General features: G+C 43.8%; 1 protein-coding gene across 4 annotated transcripts in view; it reads right to left on the bottom strand.

The window, feature by feature from the left end:
- Nucleotides 1-24,435, bottom strand: part of LOC138295898 (amine sulfotransferase-like) — an 895,551-nt gene that overhangs the window by 737,772 nt on the left and 133,344 nt on the right. For all 4 annotated transcript variants that reach the window (XM_069234511.1, XM_069234512.1, XM_069234510.1 and 1 more), the window contains one exon: nucleotides 19,384-19,518. The gene's annotated coding sequence lies outside the window, so the exon portion shown is untranslated. The remainder of the gene's footprint in view (nucleotides 1-19,383; nucleotides 19,519-24,435) is intronic.

Here is a 24,435-nt window from a genome sequence, read left to right as displayed (position 1 = left end):
TTTTCATGGTAAACCTAGCATGAAACCAGCATCAGGTGTGGTCTGAGCGGCTTGGACTGCTGCTCAGACACTGCCCTGGGGGCTGTGCAGTTTCTCCAGCCCGGCTGTTCAACACAGCCGGGTTGGAGAAACCTAAGTGCGCATGTGTTTTCGGCTGGCCTAAGACAGCCGGCAATACACACATGTGCACTTAGATGCACTCTTTCCTCCTCTCCTTCCCACCTCCCCTGGCCGAGTCCACCTCTCCCTTCACATGCTGTTGGCTGAGCCAACAGCTAAAAGATAAAGCAATAAAGAGATATAATTTTATTTTTCAGCTCCTGATTTAGCCAGGGGGCGACCCTCCTACGCCATTGCGAAGGAGCTGCCCCTGTTTCCGCATGAAATTGGCTATCAGGCAGTGAAGCGATTGTCTTTGATGAAGTACAGACAGGATGTCTGGTAATTATTCACAATTGAAAATGTTACAATTGAAAATGTTACCTAATGTGGAATATTGAAGCAGCTTGTTGTAGAGGATCTATGCATCAAGTTTTCTATTGTTGCATGTTTTGTGGGTGTCATTTTGAATTGTTTTTTTTTCCATTGGATATAAATAAGTCCCTTTTTGTCTCTTGAAATTAACTTTCACTGATATTCGAGCTGTTGTGGTTCCAGCCCTCTGTAGACGTGTTGTAATGTTTAGAAATACCATATGGAAATGTAGATCAGTGGTAAAATCAAAAATACATTTTGTATCTACCTTTTCTCAAGCAATGTCTTCAGGCACATATACTACTTTCTTTCCCCGAATGAAAAAAATATAAGCATGACACACACCTCTAGTTGTCAGTGTATAAGAACTGTGCGATCTACCTCAGGGTATCCGTGTGTTAGGTCACTGAGAGGCACATTAGCGGGCCAGTGTGACTGTGAACTATACATCTGATTTTCATGGTACATGGACTTTAAGAGGCGCCTATGGATATCGGTTTTTAAGGTCTGTGAGGGGCACCTTGTCAATGGCTAGGATATGTGACAGACATCTATGGAAGCATACTTGGTCTGTGAGACTCCTTGCTGTTTGTGTATAGGTTCAGATAAGCTCCTTTGGCTGCTAGCATTCAGAGTGTGTGAATCTCACTCGTGGAAGGTTATAAGGTCTGCAATAAAAAAAAAATCCTGATGTCAGTTTATTGAGTTGCACGTTGTAGTTTTAGCATAAATGGTCAGGGGACACATATAGAAAGTCTATGACAGGCATCTCTTTTCTTTTCAGTTTTGTAGCACTGGACCTGGCGAGCTGTCATACTGCCATGTAAGTGCAATTGGTGATTTAGGTCAGTGGTTCCCAACCTTTTGACTTCTGTGGACCCCCACTTTATCATTAATTGAACCCAAGGACCCCCACTGAATCATCATTGGAATCCGGGGACCCCCCAATGAGTCATTTCTGGAAGTTTGGGACCTAATTTGTCAATATTTCTTAATATATTTAATTTTCTAAGCAGTCGCGGACCCCCTGAGAAGGCTTCGCGGACCCCCAGGGGTCCCCGGACCACAGATTGGGAACCACTGATTTAGGTCATATTATAGATATGATACATACCATCTCATCAATTATTATAACAAGGAAGATAATTCAATATTGTGTAACCTGAAGTGAAGATTTGATTTTTATTTCTTTAAGGTGAAAATTATTTATAGTGCAGATAAATAAACATTGCGGACCCGGAAACACAAACTCAATTAAGGAGGTCTAGCTGCAGATGCTGGTAAAAAGACAATCTTAGGCTTTGAATGCTAAACACTGTGGCAAAACTGCATCACATTGGTTATGTAGGCCTGTCTGTAGAAACACACCACAATCTTCGATGACAGCGTATCACACAAATGTTTCCATGTGAACTTAAGGGAAGCTAACATTGATAAAGCCAACGGATTTTCATTGCCATGTTTTTTTGTTTTTAAATGATGTACAAACATAAGAAATATACATAACAACTTGCAAACATATTTTAACAAGCATTTTTAATGCAACGGGTCTCGCATTTGCTTGAGTTACAGCTATTAGCTTTGTAAATTCCAAACCGGACTTTTCTTCCCACACAAAATAAAAGAAAAAAATGCAGGGCATTCGCACTATGTATGCGATCGTGCTGAATTTAAAAATGGAAAAAACTAGCGCTGCGTGGAAAGTAACAGATAAAGTAGTCTGGAAACCATGCTGAAAACATCGAGCCTCGTATGTTTTTAGTAGTTTACCGGTGCTGTGTAGGTGGGCTAAACACCGGAAAAGGCATGACGTATGCATGCCTTTCACAAATGAAAGCAAGTGGATTTTAAAAGGCAAGCCCACAAACCAATGAAAGTGACTGACGTGACATGGGTGTGGTTGGAAGCCGAAAGAGAGATTACTACAGGGGACGAAGCGCTTTGCGCTTGCCCCTAAAAAGCAGTCAAAAAGCCAAATATACCAGCCTTCTCACTAAAGTGCACTCCTTTTCAGGTGCTTGTGTATATTTGATTATGCAAAATGCCATCACTGGAAGTGTCAGACAGTCAGTGGATAAAGTGGGCTCACTGTCTTGATATATACTGTGGCCAGAAGAAAATTGTGAAAGACAAGTCATTTTTGTGTCAATATTTCTACTAGCTCTAAGAGGAAAGACAGAGCATATTCCACACCAGTGATGAGGGGAGCATCCATCGCATACCATTAGAGTGCTGGAGCAGCAGAGGTTGGTCAAAGAGGACCGGAGTGGAGGACAGACCACATAGCTTAGGAGAAACAAGAGAAGTCTTGGGAGTGACCAGCAGTTTTTCGGCGATAATAATAATGGCACAATGCTTTTGGTGGTTGATTACTTGCTGGAGAGAGATCTGTGTTTTGTCTGGTTACAGTTCGGGCTCATCATAAAGTAGCAGCGAAGGTTAATGTTTATGCTGCAAAGCCCAACATGTAAACATGCAGATCACATTAATTTTCAATGAAAGTAATTTATCTTGTCAGTGGTTATAGGAGGCTGGCCTGGTTTGTAGTGGGTACCTTGGGTACGTACACCTCACACAAGGTCCAGTTATCCCTTATTAGTAAAATGTAGTGGTGTTCTAGCAGCTTAGGCTGATAGAGGTAGCTATAGCAGAGTAGCTTAGGCTGAACTAGGAGACATGCAAAGCTCCTGCAAAACCACTTATAGTTACACAGTACGTATACACAAGTAAAGACAATACTCATTGTTACCAAAAATAAAGGTAGCTTATTTGGGTGACACAAGGCCAAAAATATCTTAAAGTCAATACTCCTTCTGGAGGTAAGTATTTGTAGGAGGCTGGACTGGCTTGTAGTGAGTACCAAGGGGTACTTACACCTTGCACCAGGCCCAGGTACCCCTTATTAGTGTATAGGGTGTCTAGCAGCTTAGGCTGATAGATAATGGTAGCTTAGCAGAGCAGCTTAGGCTGAACTAGGAGATTAGTGAAGCTCCTACAGTACCACTAGTGTCACTTGCACAATATCATAAGAAAACACAATACACAGATATACTAAAAATAAAGGTACTTTATTTTTATGACAATATGCCAAAGTATCTCAGTGAGTACCCTCAGTATGAGGATAGCAAATATACACAAGATATATGTACACAATACCAAAAATATGCAGTATAGTCTTAGAAAACAGTGCAAACGATGTATAGTTACAATAGGATGCAATGGGGACACATAGGGATAGGGGCAACACAAACTATATACTCCAAAAGTGGAATGCGAACCACGAATGGACCCCAAACCTATGTGACCTTGTAGAGGGTCGCTGGGACTGTAAGAAAACAGTGAGGGTTAGAAAAATAGCCCACCCCAAGACCCTGAAAAGTGAGTGCAAAGTGCACTAAAGTTCCCCAAAGAGCACAGAAGTCGTGATAGGGGAATTCTGCAGGAAAGACACAAACCAGCAATGCAACAACGATGGATTTCCAGCCGAGGGTACCTGTGGAACAAGGGGACCAAGTCCAAAAGTCACAAGCAAGTCGGAGATGGGCAGATGCCCAGGAAATGCCAGCTGTGGGTGCAAAGAAGCTGCTACTAGGCAGTAGAAGCTGAGGATTCTGCAGGAACGACAAGGGCTAGAAACTTCCTCTTTGGAGGATGGATGTCCCACGTCGTGAAGAGTCGTGCAAAAGTGTTTTCCCGCCGAAAGACTACCAAAAAGCCTTGCTTGCTGCAAATCGTGCGGTTAGGGTTTTTAGTTGCTGCTGTGGCCCAGGAGGGACCAGGATGTCGCCAATTGTGTCTGGGGACAGAGGGGGCATCGACCAAGATAAGGAGCCCTCTCAGAAGCAGGCAGCCCCTGCAGAAGTGCTGGAACAGGCACTACGAAGAGGAGTGAAACGGTGCTCACCTGAGGTTGCACAAAGGAGTCCCACTCCGCCGGAGGACAACTTAGAAAGTCGTGCAATGCAGGTTAGAGTGCCATGGACCCAGGCTTAGCTGTGCACAAAGGATTTCCACCGGAAGTGCACAGAGGCCGGAGTAGCTGCAAAAGACGCGGTTCTCAGCAATGCAGTCTGGCGTGGGGAGGCAAGGACTTACCTCCACCAAACTTGGACTGAAGAGTCACTGGACTGTGGGAGTCACTTGGACAGAGTTGCTGGATTCAAGGGACCTCGCTCATCGTGCTGAGAGGAGATGCAGGGTACCGGTGATGCAGTTCTTTGGTGCCTGTGGTAGCAGGGGGAAGAGTCCGTCGACCCACGGGAGATTTCTTCGGAGCTTCTAGTGCAGAGAGGAGACAGACTACCCCCACAGCATGCACCACCAGGAAAACAGTCGAGAAGGCGGCAGGATCAGCGTTACAGAATTGCAGTAGTCGTCTTTGCTACTTTGTTGCAGTTTTGCAGGCTTTCAGCGCGGTCAGCAGTTGATTCCTTGGCAGAAGGTGAAGAGGGAGATGCAGAGGAACTCCGATGAGCTCTTGCATTCGTTATCTAAGGAATTCCCCAAAGCAGAAAAGAGGGTTTGGCTACTTAGGAGAGAGGATAGGCTAGCAACTCCTGAAGGAGCCTATCAGAAGGAGTCTCTGACGTCACCTGCTGGCCCTGGCCACTCAGAGGAGTCCAGTGTGCCAGCAGCACCTCTGTTTCCAAGATGGCAGAGGTCTGGAGCACACTGGAGGAGCTCTGGGCACCTCCCAGGAGAGGTGCAGGTCAGGGGAGTGGTCACTCCCCTTTCCTTTGTCCAGTTTCGCGCCAGAGCAGGGCTGAGGGGTCCCTGAACCGGTGTAGACTGGCTTATGCAGAAATGGGCACCATCTGTGCCCATGAAAGCATTTCCAGAGGCTTGGGGAGGCTACTCCTCCCCTGCCTTAACACCTTTTTCCAAAGGGAGAGGGTGTAACACCCTCTCTCTGAGGAAGTCCTTTGTTCTGCCATCCTGGGCCAAGCCTGGCTGGACCCCAGGAGGGCAGAAACCTATCTGAGGGGTTGGCAGCAGCTGCAGTGAAACCCCTGAAAAGGCAGTTTGGCAGTACCCGGGTCTGAGCTACAGACCCGTGGGATCATGGGATTGTGCCAACAATGCCAGGATGGCATAGAGGGGGCAATTCCATGATCTTAGACATGTTACATGGCCATATTCGGAGTTACCATTGTGAAGCTACACATAGGTATTGACCTATGTGTAGTGCACGCGTGTAATGGTGTCCCCGCACTCACAAAGTCCGGGGAATTTGCCCTGAACGATGTGGGGGCACCTTGGCTAGTGCCAGGGTGCCCACACACTAAGTAACTTAGCACCCAACCTTTACCAGGTAAAGGTTAGACATATAGGTGACTTATAAGTTACTTAAGTGCAGTGAAAATGGCTGTGAAATAATGTGTGCATTATTTCACTCAGGCTGCAGTGGCAGGCCTGTGTAAGAATTGTCAGAGCTCCCTATGGGTGGCAAAAGAAATGCTGCAGCCCATAGGGATCTCCTGGAACCCCAATACCCTGGGTACCTCAGTACCATATACTAGGGAATTATAAGGGTGTTCCAGTATGCCAATGTGAATTGGTAAAATTGGTCACTAGCCTGTTAGTGACAATTTTGAAAGAAATGAGAGAGCATAACCACTGAGGTTCTGGATAGCAGAGCCTCAGTGAGACAGTTAGGCACCACACAGGTAACACATTCAGGCACACTTATGAGCACTGGGGCCCTGGCTGGCAGGGTCCCAGTGACACATACAACTAAAACAACATATATACAGTGAAAAATGGGGGTAACATGCCAGGCAAGATGGTACTTTCCTACAGTATGATACACAATATATACACTAGACACCAAAATAAGGTAAGTAATTAGACATAGGATAGGGCAAACAATAGGAAATACTATAGAATGCAATGGGAGCAAATAGGTCTAGGGGCAACACAAACCATATTCTAAGAAAGTGGAATGCTAATCACAAATTTCCCCCTAGAAAGTGTAGTGTGTAGAGAATCGCTGGGAGAGTAAGAGAAGCACAAAGGTGAGTAAAATACCCCACCCCAGAGCCCAGGAAAGTCAGAGTGAAGTATTGCAAGTTTCCTTAGGACACACTACAAGTTGTGATTAGAGTTATTGCAAGAACCAAGCAAGACTGCAAACAACAAATGTTGGATTCCTGGACCTGAAGATCTGCAAAGAGAAACCAAGTCCAGAAGTCAAAGAAGCTTCCAGGAAGGATAGTAACCCCTGCCAACCTAGAAGAGGGTGCAAAAAAAGGGTCCCCGGTTGGACGAAGACTGCAGAAATGCACCAGGGGAAGATGGCTGCGGGTTACTGCATGATGCAATGGATGTCCCACGTGGAGATGTTGGATGCAGGTGAGTTTCGGCGCTGGATTCGTCTAACAAGCCTTGGTTCAAGCAAAGTCGGCAGATTGCGTCAAAGTGGCACTGCCTGGACCCAGTAGGGACCTGGGGGCCTCAACTTGGACTGAGGAGGCAGAGGGGGCTCCCAACACTGGAGGGAACCCACAGATGACCAGGCAGCACCCACGAAGGTCCCAGGACACGGGGACAAAGAAGGTGTAAATTGTGGTTGTTGCAGCACTACAAAAGAAGCTCCCACGCCGCTGGAGGACAACTCAGCGAGTTGAATGTTGCATGATAAAGTGCTGGGGATCTGGGCCAGACTGTGCATGAAGGATTCTTGCAAATAGTGCACAGAGGCCTCAGGAGGGGGAAAATTGGGGAAGGCAAGCTCTTACCTCCTCCACATTTGGACAGCAGGACCTTAGGACAGTCTGTGTCGAAGGGGTCCACCACCTGTGTTCCAAGGAGCACGCTCATCACTAAGAGAGGAGTCCAAGAGAACCGGTTGTCATCTTAGAAGGTGCCTGCAGGAGCAGGGGAGTAACTCCATCACTACAAAGGTGATTTCTTCGGTCCTTCTGGTGCAGGGTGAAGACAGGAAGTCCCCAGAGCGTGCACACCATGGAAACTGTTGCAGTTGCTGGCTGGAGTTGAAGTTGCAGAGGAAAAGTAGTCCTTCTGCATACTTTGTTGCTGTTACAGCGGTTCCTGGAGCAGTCTGCGGATGATCAGAGGTCAGAGGATGATGTAGTAGTTGCAGAGTATTCCTGATGGAAACTTGCAAACAGAATCTGAAGAGAAACTCACAGGAGAGACCCTAAATAGCCCTGAGAGGGGGATTGGTTACCTTATCAGGTATGGACCTATCAGGACGGGTCTCTGACGTCACCTGCTGGCACTGGCCACTCAGAGGCATCCAGAGTGTCCCCACACCTTGGAAAACAAGATGGCTGCAGTCTGGGACACACTGGAGGAGATCTGGGTACCACCCCTGGGGTGGTGATGGACAGGGGAGTGGTCACTCCTCTTTCCTTTGTCCAGTTCTGCACCAGAGCAGGGACTGGGGGGTCCCTGAACCGGAGTAGACTGGCTTATGCTAGGAGGGCACCTTCTCTGCCCTTTAAAGCATTTCCAGAGCCTGGGGGAGGCTACCCCTCCCCAGCCTGTAACACCTATTTCCAAAGGGAGAGGGTGTAACACCCTCTTCTCAAAGGAAATGCTTTGTTCTGCATTCCTGGGACTGAGCTGTTCAGACCCCAGGAGGGCAGAACCCTGTCTGAGAGGTGGCAGCAGCTGTGGCTGCATTGCAAGCCTCAGAGAGCTGGTTTGGCAGTACTGGGGGTCCATGGTGGAGCCCCCAGGATGCATGGAATTGGCTCCCCAATATCAAGTTTCGAATGGGGGGACAATTCCATGATCTTAGACACCTTACATGGCCATATTCGGGGTTACCATTGCGGCGTCTCCACACTCACAAAGTCCATGGAATTCACCCTAGACTGCGTGGGGGCACCTTTGCTAGTGAAAGGGTGCCCACACACTTAGTAACTTTGCACCTAGCCTTCAGTAAATGAAGGTTAGACATATAGGTGACTTATAAGTTACTTAAATGCAGTGAAAATGGCTGTGAAATAGTTGGTGCACTATTTCACACAGGCTGCAGTGGCAGTCCTGTGAAAGGGTTTGTCTGAGCTCCTTATGGGTGGCAAAAGAAATGCTGCAGCCCATAAGGATCTCCTGAAACCCTAATGCCCTGGGTACCTAGGTACCATATATTAGGGACTTATAGGGGGGGTCAGTCTACCAATTGAAGTTGTTAAAGAAGTCACTAGCCTATAGTGACAAATAAAAGCAGAGAGAGCATAAACACTGAGGTTCTGGTTATCAGAGCGTCAGTGACACAGTTAAACACTACTGACAACACACATAGTAGGCCACAAACTATGAGCACTGGGTTCCTGGCTAACAGGGTCCCAGTGAGACAGGCAAACACACTGACATATAGGGTTTTCACTATGAGCACTGGGGTCCTGGCTAGCAGGATCCCAGTGACATAGTAAAAACACACTGACACACACTCACAAACAGGCAAAAAGTGGGGGTAACCATGCTAGAAAGAGGCTACTTTCTCACAGTGGTTATAATGAAATCATGAAAATCATGCACGGAGTGTGCCTTGCCTGAACCTGTTTTGGAGTCCATGTGCTTGGAACTTTGACCACATCCAGTCTCACCAATTTCTGTCCCCACTTAACTCTGACTTGTATGGTGTGCTTTTTTACCTGTACTTATGGTGTGTGCATGTTGAAACAAGCAGGTTGGTCTGGGATGACGCTCACCACCAAGCATATACTATCTCCCAGTACAATGGCAGATGTCATCCCTCAAATCGAATGGAACTTCTTTTAGCAACATGAAAGATGTCCCATTCTGGGAATCAAACCCATTCTCTGCAGACTGCAGGTCTTTGCTTTTGGTACTTATCATATTGAAATAGCTTATTCTCTCACTTTGACTCACTATGTGACACTGGGCAAGTGACTTTCCATGATCATTTACAACTGACTATTTTTATCCAAATTCTTGTCATACTCCTGAAGTGAGACTATAAACTCTGTACATTGCCTACATGGGTTTTGTCAGCATTCTGTATTTGGCACCTTTGACTGTGTGTAGGGGGCACATTAAAGACCAGATGTGTACTGGTAAAACCATTTGATGGTTTGCCTCTTTGAAGTGAGCCATTTTCGGCCACGCTTGGCAGCCCATATCATGATCTTGTTTATATCTGCCAAAGTCCTAATGAGTGTCAGAGGGTGTCATTAGGGTTCAGGAGTTAATAAACCTTCGATGGTGTTATTGTGTCCTTCACTTTTGAAGCAAGACATTTCCAGTCAAGCCTGGCCTCCTACTTCCAAATTCTCATCTCCTTGTTTATATCTGCGAAAATGCCTCTTGTGTTTCACATGATGGCCTTAAGATTCTAGGGCAGTGGGGGTGGTGGTAGAACCTGTATTAGTTTCATTGCACCCTTCTGCCCCTGTTAAAATGCCATTTTCAGTCAAGCATGGCATCCCAAGTCCAAATTCTGATTTCCTTGTTTGTCTACCAAAAGGACTGGTGTGTTTCACATGGTGTCATTAGTGTTCAGAAGTTAATACAACTTATGATGGTTTCTTGGCATCCTCCTGCCCCATTGAAGTGAGCCATTTTCATTCAAGTCTGGCAGCCTGTGTCCAGATTCTGATATCATTGTTTGTTTGCCAAAACTAAGTTCTGCCTTGTTAGAAATGGGGCCTGTAGTTGGCAGAATTATATACCCTTGCCCAAGTAGGAACCACAATCCCAGAGATAGTAAGTCACAACAAAATCCAAATTATCCTGTGCCCCCCCTCTGGTAGCTTGGCACTGAGCAGTCAGGCTTAACTTAGAAGGCAATGTGTAAGGTATTTGTGCAATAAATCATACGGTAACATAGTGAAAACACCACAAAAATACAGCACACAGGTTTAGAAAAATAGATAATATTTATCTGAATAAATAAGGTCAAAACAACAAAGATCCAATAAGCACAAGTTGAAATATCACTTTTAAAAGGTTTCAAAAAGTCTTAATCCTTAGAAATAAACAGTTGTCTCTTTGCTAAACACAGTACCTGGTATGCATCAAAAATAACGATCCACGGAGACCGCAGAGGAGGAGGTGCATGGAAAAATAGGGTGTTGTGTTGAATTTTCAGGCACAACACAGATGATGCGTTGTTTCTTTCCATGCTGCAAGGGGTCTGTGTTGTTTTTTGGCGCACAGTCTTGGTTCCTCACTGCGGTGCAGGGATAATTTGATGCTCAGGGACGATGCTGGGAAAATCCAAGATGTGCTGGAAGAAGGCACGGGTGCTGTGTTGTCCAGGTAGGTGATGTGTCGAATTGTCCATCGCAATGCAGGTTCTGTGTCGAATTTCCAGTCATAAAGTCGGGGCTGCATCGGTCTGGTCAGCTGTGCGGCGATTTCTTGGTCGCAATGCAGGCTTCGCATCGATTTCAGCAGGTGGTGCGTCGATTTTCGATGCACAAGGAGTTTCCTGTAAAGATGAAGTCTTTTTGGCCCTAAGATTTAAGAAAACAAGAGGCAAGCTCAATCCAAGCCCTTGGAGAGCACTTTTAGGGAAGGCAGAGTCCTTCTTCAGCAAAGTCAGAGGCCAGCAGGGCAGCAGGGCAACAGCAAGGCAGCAGTCCTTCTCAGCAAAGCAGTCCAGATGAGTCCTTTGGGCAGCCAGGCAGCTCCTCTGACAGGGTGCAGGTCCAGAAGTGTCTGGTTTGGTGGGGTCAGAGACCCGGTTTATATACCCAAAATGCCTTTGAAGTGGGGGAGACTTCAAAGAGTGGTTTTGAAGTGCACAAGTTCTCCTTTCAGTTCAGTCCTGTCTGTAAGGGTCTCAGTAGGGGGTTTAGCAGTCCATTGTGTGAGGGAAACTGCACACACAGACCTTGCAATGGCAGGCCTGAGACATGGTTAAGGGGCTACTTACTAATCACTGCTGCAGGCCCACTAGTAGCATTTAATTTAAGGCCCTGGGCACATGTAGAGCACTTTACTATGGACTTATAAGTAAATCAAATATGCCAGTTGGGGATGAATCCAATGTTACTATGTTTAATGGAGTGAGCATATGCACTTTAGCACTGGTTAGCAGTTATAAAGTGTGCAGTGTCCTAAAACCAGCAAAAACAGTGTCAGGAAAGTGGAGGAGGCAGGCAAAACGTTGGGGGCTGACCAACATTAAGCTGTGAGGTACAATAGTTGCACCAGGCTTTTCCAGTGACTAGCTCGTGAGGTATTGGTTGCTCTCCAGCTACCAGTAAGTAGCTTTCCTCTGTGCAGCCCAGTCTATTAAGTTAGAAGCTTTTGCACTATGCATAACCTGAAAAAAATGACTATTTCCAGAATGTATAAACAGATGTTTAGAGAAAAATGGTTGAATTTCCAAAATATATTTAAGCTGATATTCAAATGCTGAACTGTGCTGCACTGGGGAAGTTTATTTCTGATGTCATTACTTTAGAGCCACAGGCGGCATTGCAACAATGGCTGTTATGTGCTACCCATTCTGAGGCATTCCAAATTGATAAAGTATGTGTTCTAACATTACTGCTGAGGCACCAAGGTCATCACTTCTGGTGATCTTGCACCACTGACCACTAATGTAATCTTGTCTTATGTGGCCTCTATTACAGTCCTGGTCATATTTCATAGTGGCACAGGATGATTGTTATCGAACGTAAGTAACTCTTATTATGGAAAAGGTTGGATAACTCTGATTTACACTAAATGTACTAGTTAATTAACTGTCAAGACTTGAGGTGCTATGCATCTGCACATTTGCTATCTGATGCCAGTCTTGAGCTGCCTGGTTGAAGGTAGAGAACGGACAACTTGTTTAACCATATCTAGGCATTAGGTAAATGCTTTTTCTGCATTATTTCTATATTGGAGACCTGGGATGCATTATTAAAGGAAGTTTAGACACTTTGATGGGAGGAAGAGGGGCATCAACAGCTGCCCACTACCTGGTTAATTGGGTGGGAATACAACACCTTGTGCTTCAGGGATTTTATTCTCTCAATGCCAAGCACACACAGTTCACTGGAGGAATTCTAATCTTCCAGAGCTATCTAAGGCACTGTTTGAAGTTATGTTTTACTAGTTGACCTCTTCTCTAATAGGTTTCCCTCCCGGCTGGCTTTTGTTTGTGTCAACCACGGATCTGAGATTGTGAGCCTTATGTTGGTGTGAAGTAAGGGTTAATTCCTTTTAAAAAAGAAGGCTTCTCTTGATGGCAGGAGCAGCAGAAACCTGGTCTAAAATGTCACCTTTACATTTGGGGTGGCAGATGTTGTAAGAGTGTTGTTCCAGTGAATGCTTCCAACTTGTCATCATCTACTAGCATGCCCTAATTGTCTTTCTATTCATCATACACTTCTTTAACATGCATGTGATATAAGGATGGACCTAACTGTTGTAACTTGCAGTACTTAAATACCCTTTCTGTAAAGCACTGTCTGACATAGTTGGAAGCCTTTCGAAATAAGCTATCGGCATTCAGCACATTTTGCAATACCATGATCCTCGGATGATAGGTTTCTTAATTTTTCATTGGTCACTACAGTTTGTTATCTGCAATATCATCTAGTCTGAAAATGTGCAACTCTTTTTCGCTTATGCACTGTCATCTAGTGTCAAAACTTGAATCTCATTTTAACTTATCGACAGAGGCCATTGATGCCAAGGACAGTCAGCAAAGCTAGCCACACTACAAGATTCGGAGCCCCGTGCTACTCACACCACTTAAATCCCGAGCTTATTTTTATACAAAATAAACACAGTTGACCAGCTGCTCCTCATGCTTCTTTTGACATAGAAAGAAGAGGAGAAGATACAGATAAAAGATTTAGGACCTGATTAACCTTGCATTAAACGTGAACAGCCTGCAAACGGCCAGGGAAAAGATTACACTAGAAACTTCAAGTCCATTTGGCATACAAATAACATGTGGCTTACTGCCAGCGCACCTAAAAAAATCACTGTTCTGCTTTCCCTGCTTTAATGGTAAAGCACCATGGCCAAAACAGGAATTACAGATTTAAAACACCTATCAGAAAAAATAAAGAAGCATGCAGTATGTAAATCACATCTGGATAGCTCTATAAAGCTTGCCATGTGTAGAAGACTGACTATTGCTGCTCAGTTTGATGCAAGCTGTTGTACTGGAATAAGAAAACAAAACCTTGAAGTTGATAAAAAGAGATATATTTTGTCTAAATTAATTGATTGTGTGGTTTTTTGTGGTGCCTTGAATTAGCATTGCTTATCCATTATGAGCAGGAAGGCTCTTCAAACAAAGGAATCCTTCAAGGTCTTGGGGAGTTTGTTGCCAGCTTGGACAGTGCAATAAACAATCATTTGAAACCAGCAAAAATGTTTAAAGACACTTACCAAACCATCCAGAATGAGCAATGGGGCTGTATGCTGGAAGTAACAAGAGATTCCATAATACAGCAGTTAAGAAATATAGAATTTGTTGCTAGCCGATGTACCCAACTCAGACTCAATCTGTTTTAATTTTCAGTTTATGGTAATAATAATGCTGTTGAGATGTTTTAGTGTTTTCCTCATCTTAAAGATTCATGTGTAGATACAATTGCTACAGCTTTGCTTCAAGAACATAATAATGATTTCCCAGAGCCCAATGATAAAAACAAACATAATTCTCAAAGCTATTATAGTGTTAGTGTCATGAGTTGAGCGTATGGAGGAGTCCAGGAAAAAGCTAGCTATGTATACCCCAATATGCATTATGCGCATTGCTATGCACATCAACTAATTTTGATTATGAAGCAAGCAGTATCAAGGATCTCAAAGTCAAAACTGTATTTGCTATTGTGGGAGGTTTTCTAGCATTTTGTACAAGGTCTCCATAAAGAACCAAGGCCCATATTTATACTTTTTGACGCAAATCAGCGCTAGCCCAGATTTGTGTAAAAAGGTTTACCGCCGGCTAACGCCATTCCAACGCGCCGGTTGGGTGCCTTATTTATGGAATGACGTTAGCTGACGCTGCAGCCTGGTTAGCGTCAAAATAAATGACGGTAACCGGGCAGCGGAGGCGAAGGGAAGACTGGGGGTTGTTCGCCAATGAATGGTGAAAGTCAAGTTAGAGTCAAAAATATTGGCTCTAACCTGACTAGCATAATTGTTTGACACACAACCCCCATGGAAATTGCTCTTGTCTTAGCAAAGACAGGAGTCATGCCCCCCTGCCCAATGGCCATGCCCAGGGGACTTCTGTCCCCTGGGCATGGCATTGGGCACAGTGGCATGTAGGGGGGCCCATGTTAGGCTCCCCATGCCACTTAATAAAATAATAAAATATACTTACCTGCACTTACCTCCACTTACCTGCACTCACCATGGATGGGTCCCCCATCCATGGGTGTCCTCCAGGGGTGGGCGAGGGTGGCGGGGGTGTTCCTGGGTGCAGGGAAGGGCACCTGTGGACTGCATCCATGGTCAGAGTCCATGGAAATGAGCCCACAGGTCCCTTAACGCCTGCCCTGACCCAGGCGTTAATAAACGGCACAAATCCGGCTGGGTGCTTTGTTTTAAGGCCCGTCTCCTCCTGTGCGTCATTTTGACACTGGAGGATAAATAAGGCGCACATGCTTTAGAGTAATTTTTTTTGCACGGGAACGCCTACCTTGCATGTCATTAGCGCAAGGTAGGTTTTCACATACAAAAAATGACTCAAACTCCATAACTTAGGCGCTAGACGGGTCTAGCGCCAAAGTATAAATATGGAGCTAAGTTTGTGCCGAATTTGCATTAAAAAAATGACACCAATCAGGCGCAAACAGAGTATAAATATGGGCCTAAAGTTCTCCAGGATATTGTAGCTATAAGACTCCCAAAATGTGCCCCAGCTCACTGGAACCTCCACATTTGAACTGTCAATATGATCTATGACTAAAAAGAAGACTTTACAAAATGCTTTAGGACCATCGAACTTAGCAATCATTTTGAATCTGTAGCTATACTTGAAGCTAACAGATTTATCACAACACTGGAACACAGGAAGTTTCTTTTCTTCATTTCTTTTCTTCCTATTTCACAACATAATGCCCTATGTGGATATATTGTACAGCCAACTACAAAAGCGCCCAATAGATGGTTTATATGTTCAAATAGCCACAGCAGATTTTGTCAGCGATATCACCAATGACAGGGCATCCACTGATAATCACAACACCCATGACAACAGCAGAGTCTGAGGAGTGATTTTCAACTCTGAAGAGAATAAAAACTTTCATAAGGAACACCATGATCCAGAATTGCCTAAATGCATTGACCATGTTCTCAATAAAAAAGGAACTTATCAGCAGGATACCAGATTTTAACAAATGCACTTTAGAGAAGTTTGACATTCCTAAAGACAGGGGGGGCATATTTATAAAACCTGTTCGTCACTGGAGCACTTCTTTTTGTGATGCACCAGTAATGCATAGTGCAGGCCCACATCTACAAGGCTATGCAAAGCCGCTTTCATGGCTTTTCATGGCCTTGTAGATATGGGGCATATTGACAAGCTCTGTTTGCCGCCGGTGTGTCACTTTTTGTGATTCACCAGCAGGGCATAAAGCAAGCTCATATCTACAAGGCCACGCAAAGCCACTTTGCCTGGCTTTTCATGGACTTGAAGACATGGTGTAAGGCAATGCAGTGCAAGTTGCTGCGTTGCCTAACACTGCCTCAGGAAGGCGTACCATGGGTGTTGCCATGGGTGGGGGGTTGATGCATTCCAAGATTTACAAGAATTTGTAAACCTGGGAATGCGTTAAAACTGTACCCCTCTCCAGAGCAGGCACAGTGATGAGAAATATCTTTGTCACCTTGTTTCCTCTTTCTATTTCTATTCCTATTTCTATTTCTATTTATGTTTCTCATTCTGCCTCACACATAGAAAGAGGAAAATGCCTTTCAGGATTGTTTTTGTGTAGGAAAGTGCCCCTTCCTGCACAAAAAAAATCCTGTTGACAATGCAGGCACCCTTGCACCATGATGAAAGGTTGCCTGCATTGGTGCTAAGCAGCAATTTGTGCACCAGCACAGAAGGAAAGGACAGAAATGTGCTGTCACTTGCAAATATGGTGCATTTCTGCCCTTCCATGTAGTGCAGAGCAGCACAGCAAGGTTGCTTGCTGTGCTGCCCTGCACCACATCCTTGTGAATATGCTCCAGGATTGCTAAATTCCTTTACGAGAAGTGAACATGATTGGCATCCCATAGCCCTGTTTTCGTTCTTTACAGCTAAATCAGAATGAAACATTTTTCACCATTCCAGATCTCATTCTTTAGAAACCAAATTCCGTTGCTATGGTATGATCTTTCTACATTAGAAGGATTTTTTTCAATTTTCTTTTTTCCTTCATATGGGTTTTTGTAGGTTTAACTGTATGTGATATATTTTTTTTTGATTTGTTGAGGCTGCTTGAAAATTAATTTCTTTTAATAGATGCATCTTATTTAAAAACATTGCTTTGAATTTAAAGATTAGGGGGTACATTAGAAGCCATGCTGTCACTTTAACATATTTGTGTCTATGTTTTAATTATTAATTTATTGCAAGTTTTTTTTTTGTTTTTTTTTGTTTATGCCGCATTAAAGTTTACATCTTTTCTATTGTATGTTAAATTGATGTGCAATATTTTCTCCCCTTTTTTGTGCATGATACATTATGTATGTTTTTATTTTAAATTTATGGTATACAATTTACTTTTCTATTTAATATTAAACATAATTTGTTAAAAAATGATTTCATTGAAACATTTAAAACACTTTATAAAGCACAACAGTACCTTTTCTTATATCTGTTATTTTCCCCAGAATGTTGGTCAGAATTGCACTGATTTGTTCCTCGACTTGTGATATATGGATCTTCTTTGAGTGTATATTTATGTTACAAAAATGTTATACTTTAAATATTTCAGCATCCTTTTTTCAGTATTAACCAATTTTGCTGTCACCTCCTGTTTTTGCCTTGGTCAAGCAATAACGTAAAGAGGTGTGTTAAAGGTACAAAGCACTTAGTGCCTTGAGGCCCCTACGGGTGAGTAGTTATGCTTTACAAACTCTGATAGATTGATTGGGGTGCCTATTTTGGCAGGTGGTAGATGTCCTTCGGGGTTATAGATCATTTTGCAAACACAAATTTAATGCTTGCAACATTGTTTGGTCTGCTAATGTTACTTGGAGCTCCAAAATCCCCCTTTGTAGTAACTTTTGATTAAAATAAAAAGTAGTAAATGTATGTTGTAAAATCCACCATTTAAATCAAATTTTTTATAATCTTCTTGCAGGGAACCCTGCCCCTCCTCTCCCCAGTACCTCTTTTTTTTCATTATCGGGCATGCTCACTGTGCTTGCTGGCAAGTTACATTTGGGTTGAAGATTTCTGCCTCACCACTTTTAAAATCCACCACCACCAGCCCAGTCGCTATTGGTACCAAGTGGAGCAGGAGGATCAGGAAGTGGGGTATCAGGACAAGGCTGACTATAATCAAGTTGACCAGAACAGTCAGAGCTACAAGAACAAATGGGACCAGACCAAGATCAAAATGAACAGAACCAGCCCATGTGAACCTAGAAAGGAAGATCAGGACCTGTGGCAGCAGTACCAGGTGGGCCACGAAGACAGGGACCCAGGCCTAGAAAAAAAGGATGAGCCAAATCATGAAGAATTGTATTGCTAGATCTAGGTGAACTAGAACAGCAGGGATATGTGGAGGAGGACCCAGCAGACTAACAGGATCAGAGTGATCATCAGTAGTACCAGGATAAGAAAGCCCAGGAAGAGCTTATACAAAGAAGGGTCAAGAGCAGGGCCAGGAGTACAAGGGTCAAGAAATACTAGGACCAGAAGTGCCAGATCAAACAAGTACCTTATATAAAAAGCATGTGCTGCGATTATTAGAAAGGTGAAAAATTACACAGTAATCAGCATTGTTAAATAAATCCAAATAAATAAATCCAGAATTTGTAAAGCATGGCATATCACCCATGAGGGTCTCAATGCGTTGATCAGCCATGAGGAAATTAAGGGCCTGATTACGAGTGTGGCAGTCTTATCATCGACGTCACAGCGGCGTAGAAAACCCGACCACCAACTAGGCAGTCTGCCAGATGAATTAAGATGTTGGTGGTTTGCTGAACTAAAGACCGCCAGAGCCCCTCCAACACAGCCAGCCATCTACTGACTGCGTTGACGGCAGCTGGGTGAAAGCAGCTGACAGATGACGGTATAAACAAGGGGACCCAATCCACATTACGATGTGCTTATTCGTCGAGCTGACTGTGGCGGGGAGACCGCCACCTTCGACATGGTGGAATCGAAGGAATTGGGGTGCTAGTTCCCCCTTTTCTTTCTTTTCCCCTTAGTCTCTGACCTTGGCCCCTTTTCCAGGGCCCCCCTTCACAGCAGCAACTTCACCCCAAAACCCCCCCAAAAAATACAGATAAGTACCTTTTGCATTTTTCTGCCATTGACTGGACTGGGCATATATGGCCTGGTCTCGAGCAATGGAATGGTACATGTACAAAGTATTTTTACACGTGTCATGCATATGTGAACCTTTTGGTCAAAATGTACACACCTGCATCAACACAAATGTAAAAATATACTTTGTATTGCTGACCGCGTTCCCCACTGGTCCACTACCATCAAGAACACTGCTACTGGGCCAGCTGTATCATTGGAATACGGCAGACTGTTGACTCAGCGTTTTTTTTGGGACTGCCACCTTGGAGGTCTGGTGGTCCGACCACCATACTCGTAATCAGGTCCTATGTGATTTGCCCAGAATCACAGGATGTTGAGCAGATGCCAAGATTCGATCCTGGTTCGCTCAGCTCCAAAGTCAGCAGCTTGGGCTGTTACACCACATCCTCTCCTTGTTAGAATAGTAAACAATATAAATAATTCAATCATGGTAATTTGGGATGGTCTAAACCTCATACCTTGGTGTTCGGTGTCTGGAAGCCGAAATAAGTTATCCTCCTTGGCAGGATGCAGGTCGGAATCAGCAGGGCTGCGTCTCAGTCACAGTTCGTAGAGGTTACGTGATAGTCCCAGCACAAAAAGTGCTCCTCTCCCTGAATAAAAGCACAGCAGCTGTTAATATAATAAAATCGCGCTCATCACACCGTGAGAGAGACAATGAGCAGCTTATTCATATGGCTGAAATAAGTTGTCTCCTAATGAGCACACCAAGAAAGCAAACAAGTGACATTGTGTTCTCAAATGTGCGACCCTGGAACTAATTGTTCAGACTACAAGGCGTCAGTGCCTATCTGAGATGCACATACAGCACATTAAAGCACTAATGTGTGGCAAAGGTCACTAATGAAAGGATAAAGGAGATGTCAACTTTAAGGTGCTGAATCTGAAATGGCAACTGCATGCAAACCATGTGACACCAGGATGAGGATCCGAAGGACCACACAAAACCCAGAAAAGGAGGACTTGGAACAGGACCAGAAGGAGGAGGAGCAACACCAGAAGGCACAGAAGGACCTGGAGGGAAGAAGACTGGGAATAGGAGGACACCTATGTGATTCTATGCTACATGTATTAGGATATCCCTTTACAAAATGGTTCTTATGCATGATCCCGATGCCCTCAATCCCCAAAAACCTTTTCCTGTTTTAGCTCACATATTGAACTGATAGGTATTTGCAGAAAAATCAGAGCATGCAAAGGGCTAAAAAGGTAGGACTGTTACAGTCGGACCTCTGAATGATAGCAGATGCTGTCTGATGCTGTCACAAAAGTCAGCAGTTATAGCCAATTGAGTGGTCTGTGAACCTTTAAGCGCTTAATGAAGAGTGTTGGAGATACTTCGAGTCAGAAATAGCTGTAGGGCCAGCAAAGAGGCAATGAATGTAAAAACCAGTAGAGTAGGCAGTATGATTCCAAGTCCTTTGAGTTGATATTTCATATGAGAGAATGTGCAGTGGATATGTAGCAAATATGTGGTAGTAGGACCCCATGTGTGATAAATCTAATTTCATGACCCATTTGGGTCCATTTTGCATAATGTGATGGAGAGTAGATACAGCTTTGTAGACAGTGGAAGTGTATTGACTGCATCCCTGTGAATGGAGGGTGGAACCCCAGACATTGAAGTGAGGGAGGATGGATAAAACACTACCTGCAGAGCTTTTGTTAGGTCCTTGTCAGCAAACTGCTGCTGATTAGTTCTGATTGATTACATAGGGTAGATGTTAGAAGTGAGGGGTAGGTCAGAACATTCTCTTGTAAAAGGAGACAAAAAGGCAGATTTAGGAAAAGTGGCACTGCACCCAGTGCAGTGCCACTTTCCTTGTGCCCCTTAGTGCCCCCCTACCACCACCATGCGTGCACCATATTTAAAATATGGCTCAACCATGATGCACTGTAGGGGGCAATAACATCAGACATTTTGATGCTATTGATGTACTGTTCAGGGTTACCGCCACCTTGAACAGTACATAGGGGCCCATTGTAACCAATAATCTGCCCTCTTTTAATGCTTGCTTTGAGAAGGCGTTAAAACTGCCGGGAAAAATGACGCAAAGAAATCTTTTAGATTTCTTTGCACCATTTTTTAGTCCCCCTTGCATACATTATACCCGGTGCAGCTATAATGTGGCACAAGGGGTTACAAAGTGGCGCAATGCATGCATTGTGCCACTATGTAAATATGGTGCTTTGTTTTTGGTCATCCAACGCCACTTTAGCATTAAAAAAATGACGCTACTGTGTCATTAGATGGCGCTAGGCCCTCTTAAATCTGGGGCAAAGTTTCTAAGCATGGTTGCTCCTTTGTCTGTGTTTTATGACTGCTCAGGAAGAATGATGACAGTCAGCTGCTGAGATCTCATGAGTAATTGTTATGGATACTCCTGCTTGGAGCCAGCACTATTGCTACTGCTATGAGAGCCATCACCTAGCACAAAGGCTGTGTCTGAGCTACAGCCAAAAAATAACATTAGAAAGAGAATCACCCTCAATCAGTTCTGAAACCTCAACAGCGGATCCACATCTCCTGCCCGGAAAATGAGTATAAAAGTAGAACTGTGAAATGATTGATCCTCATGTACAAGAATGGAGGTAACAAAATGTTTCTGTTTATTCAGTATATTAGTTCTTACATTATTTTTAATAAAGCCAATGAATAAAATATATCTGAGCTTCGTATTCTTTGTGTCTTTTATTCCTATATATATATAAATATATGATTTCTCAATAATAGTACCACAGCACTCAATTCAGTCAATTCAAATTCAATTAAAACATGTTTTTGTTCCCATGAAATTGGAAAGTCCTAGGGTCACTACAAAGACAATATATTTGTTATCTGGACAGGTGATACATCTTGTCTCAGGAGTTATTTATACATTTAAATCAAAATGACTGTAATCTTAAATTTACAGAGCATATTGATTCCAGGCAAATTGAATTCCTGGATGTTATCTTATACTTCGAAAACAACAGGATAGCGTCTTGCACGCTCAGAGCTTTCCTCCAGCTTGACAATTGGCATCTCTTCAGGAGATGGCACGTCTTAGGGGAAGCTACAGCAATCGTCACATGTTTTTGAATTGATTTACTTTACTGGAGAATTGGTTTCGAAATAGGGGGGTATAGTGAAGATGTACTATCTAAAGCTAGGAGAAGGATTATCCGTACCACCTGCGCATCCCTTCTTGCATACCAGACATGTAAGAAACCTTCAGAGAACAGGTTGACATTGATTACTGGATACGCCCTACAGAGCCATAATGTTCACAGAATTCGAGTAAACATTGGCACTTGTTGAAATTGGATGGTATGTTAAGCAAACACCCATCAGAACAACCACATATCACACACAGCAGAGGCAAGACACTTAAGGACCCACTATGTCTATCTATACCCCGAAGCAACCCGACATAGCAGACACTAATTGTCTTACATCACACCCTAAAGGTTTTTTCAAATGTGCTAACTGCAATACATGCACATATGCCGCACGTAAAACAACTTTTTTTTAAAACAATACTACACAAAAGTATTTAATCCACAACGTCCTCAATTGCAATAATAAGATTGTAATCTATTTTTTTTGTTTAAATCTGTTTTATTGATTTTCTTTATTTTTTATTTTTTGTTGGAAACACCTTTAGCTTTGTTACATTATTGCGGTTATTAAACGAAGAAGAAAATACAGGTTTATCTTGTTAATGATTGGTACATGGTATGTCGCCACAGTGGCCACAACATACATATGGTTGTTGGCATGATCTGCTGCAAGGTGATACTTCTAATACATTAATTTCAGTTAGAGCAAAACAGAACAGTTTAATTCAACATTATGTACATAAAGAAAACCAAAGATATGCAATGAAAGTTGCCGTTGTCTAGCCATACTAGGTGGAATATGTCTGTACATATTTGATATTCGTTGGTTAAACATTATCTGAGGAGCGATCTCAATGCATGGGTTAAGATGTGTTGTGAAGAGAGTGGATTGGCTCATGTTTAATTTGGTGTTTAGCCTTGCGTAGTCGCAGTGAGGAGCAGTTGATTATGTGCTGGGGCATCTGGGTTAGTGGCAGTGGCAAAATCAGAGAGGATGACATCACAGGGATCCTCCCCATGTAAAGCCACGCTTTCTACCTGGTCCCATGTAAGTAAAGATGCATACCAAGCTTGTAGTGCAGGGGGTTCAGGTGATTTCCAGTGCCATGTTATGAGGCTCTTGGCTACTATGAAGCCCAGGTCTAGGAACTGGATAAAGGCTTTCTGCGCTTTCAGCCTACGGTATAAACCCAATAGGCAGGTTTCCCAGGTGTGTAGGTCTGGACGTTCGGTGCACTTCTATAGGGAGAACGCTACTCCCTGCCAGTAGGTCTGTAATCTCAGGCATTGCCATAACATGTAGAGTAAGTCTGCTTCCACATGCTGGCATCGAGGGCAGGTGGCATCCGTTCGGTGAAAGTATTAAGAAATATTGGCCGGGCTAAGGTATGTCCTGTGTATAGTATAAAATTGTATCAATTTAAAGTGGGCGTTTTGGAGAACACGTTTTGGGCACTCTAGCAGTGCGACCAACTCCAGAACAGGGCCTATTTAGGTCAGATTCCCATCTCTGGCGTAAAGTGGGGCAGTATGAGTATGTAGTAAATCTACAAACCAGCGAATGAGGTAACAGCCGGCGCCCAGTATGTGTATGTAATGTATGAGGAGATGCGTAGTAGGTTCAGTTTTCATATCGCCCCCCCAGTGATCACTTATTGAGGTTATTAATGAGTTGTATAGTAAAAGTTGACTTGGGGAGCACTTTGTTATCCATCAGTAAGGCGTATGTGAGAAGTATGCCTTCTCAGTACAGGTCGTCTAGAGTGTGTATCCCGGTAGCATGCCACATTGCTAGCTCCACTGCTGTTGTGGGGGTGGCGCCCCTGGGGGTACCAAGAAGAGGCAGTGATGGTGCATAAGGGGATAGTGTTAATACTAAGTTTGTAATGTATAGTATTATATGCCAATGCCAGCAGATTTATGTGGGCAGCACTGTAAGGCCTCTAAAAGAGAGAATACAGGAACATATTAGGGCCGTTAGGAATAATAACGGCAATTACCCTTTTGCTGTCCACTATAACATGCGCAATGTGGGCTCTGAAATAGTAACCCCTTCGCTGCCAGGCCTTTTCCCCCTCCTGTGCTAAGCCTTTTTTTGGCTATTTGGGGCAGTTCGCGCTTAGGCCCTCATAACTTTTTGTCCACAAAAGCTAGCAAAGTCAAATTTGCGTCCTTTTTTTCCAACATCCTAGGGATACTAGAGGTACCCAGACTTTGTGGGTTCCCCTGAAGGAGGCCAAGAAATCAGCCAAAATACAGTGAAAAAATCATTTTTTTAAAAAAAATTGGACAAAGTGGCTGCAGAAGAAGGCTTGTGTTTTTTTCTCTGAAAATGGCATCAACAAAGGGTTTGCGGTGCTAAAATCACCAGCTTCCCAGCTTTCAGGAACAGGCAGACTTGAATCAGA

This window comes from Pleurodeles waltl, chromosome 5 (assembly GCF_031143425.1).
Source record: "Pleurodeles waltl isolate 20211129_DDA chromosome 5, aPleWal1.hap1.20221129, whole genome shotgun sequence".
NCBI lineage: Eukaryota > Metazoa > Chordata > Amphibia > Caudata > Salamandridae > Pleurodeles > Pleurodeles waltl.
This window is presented reverse-complemented; position numbering and strand designations above follow the sequence as displayed.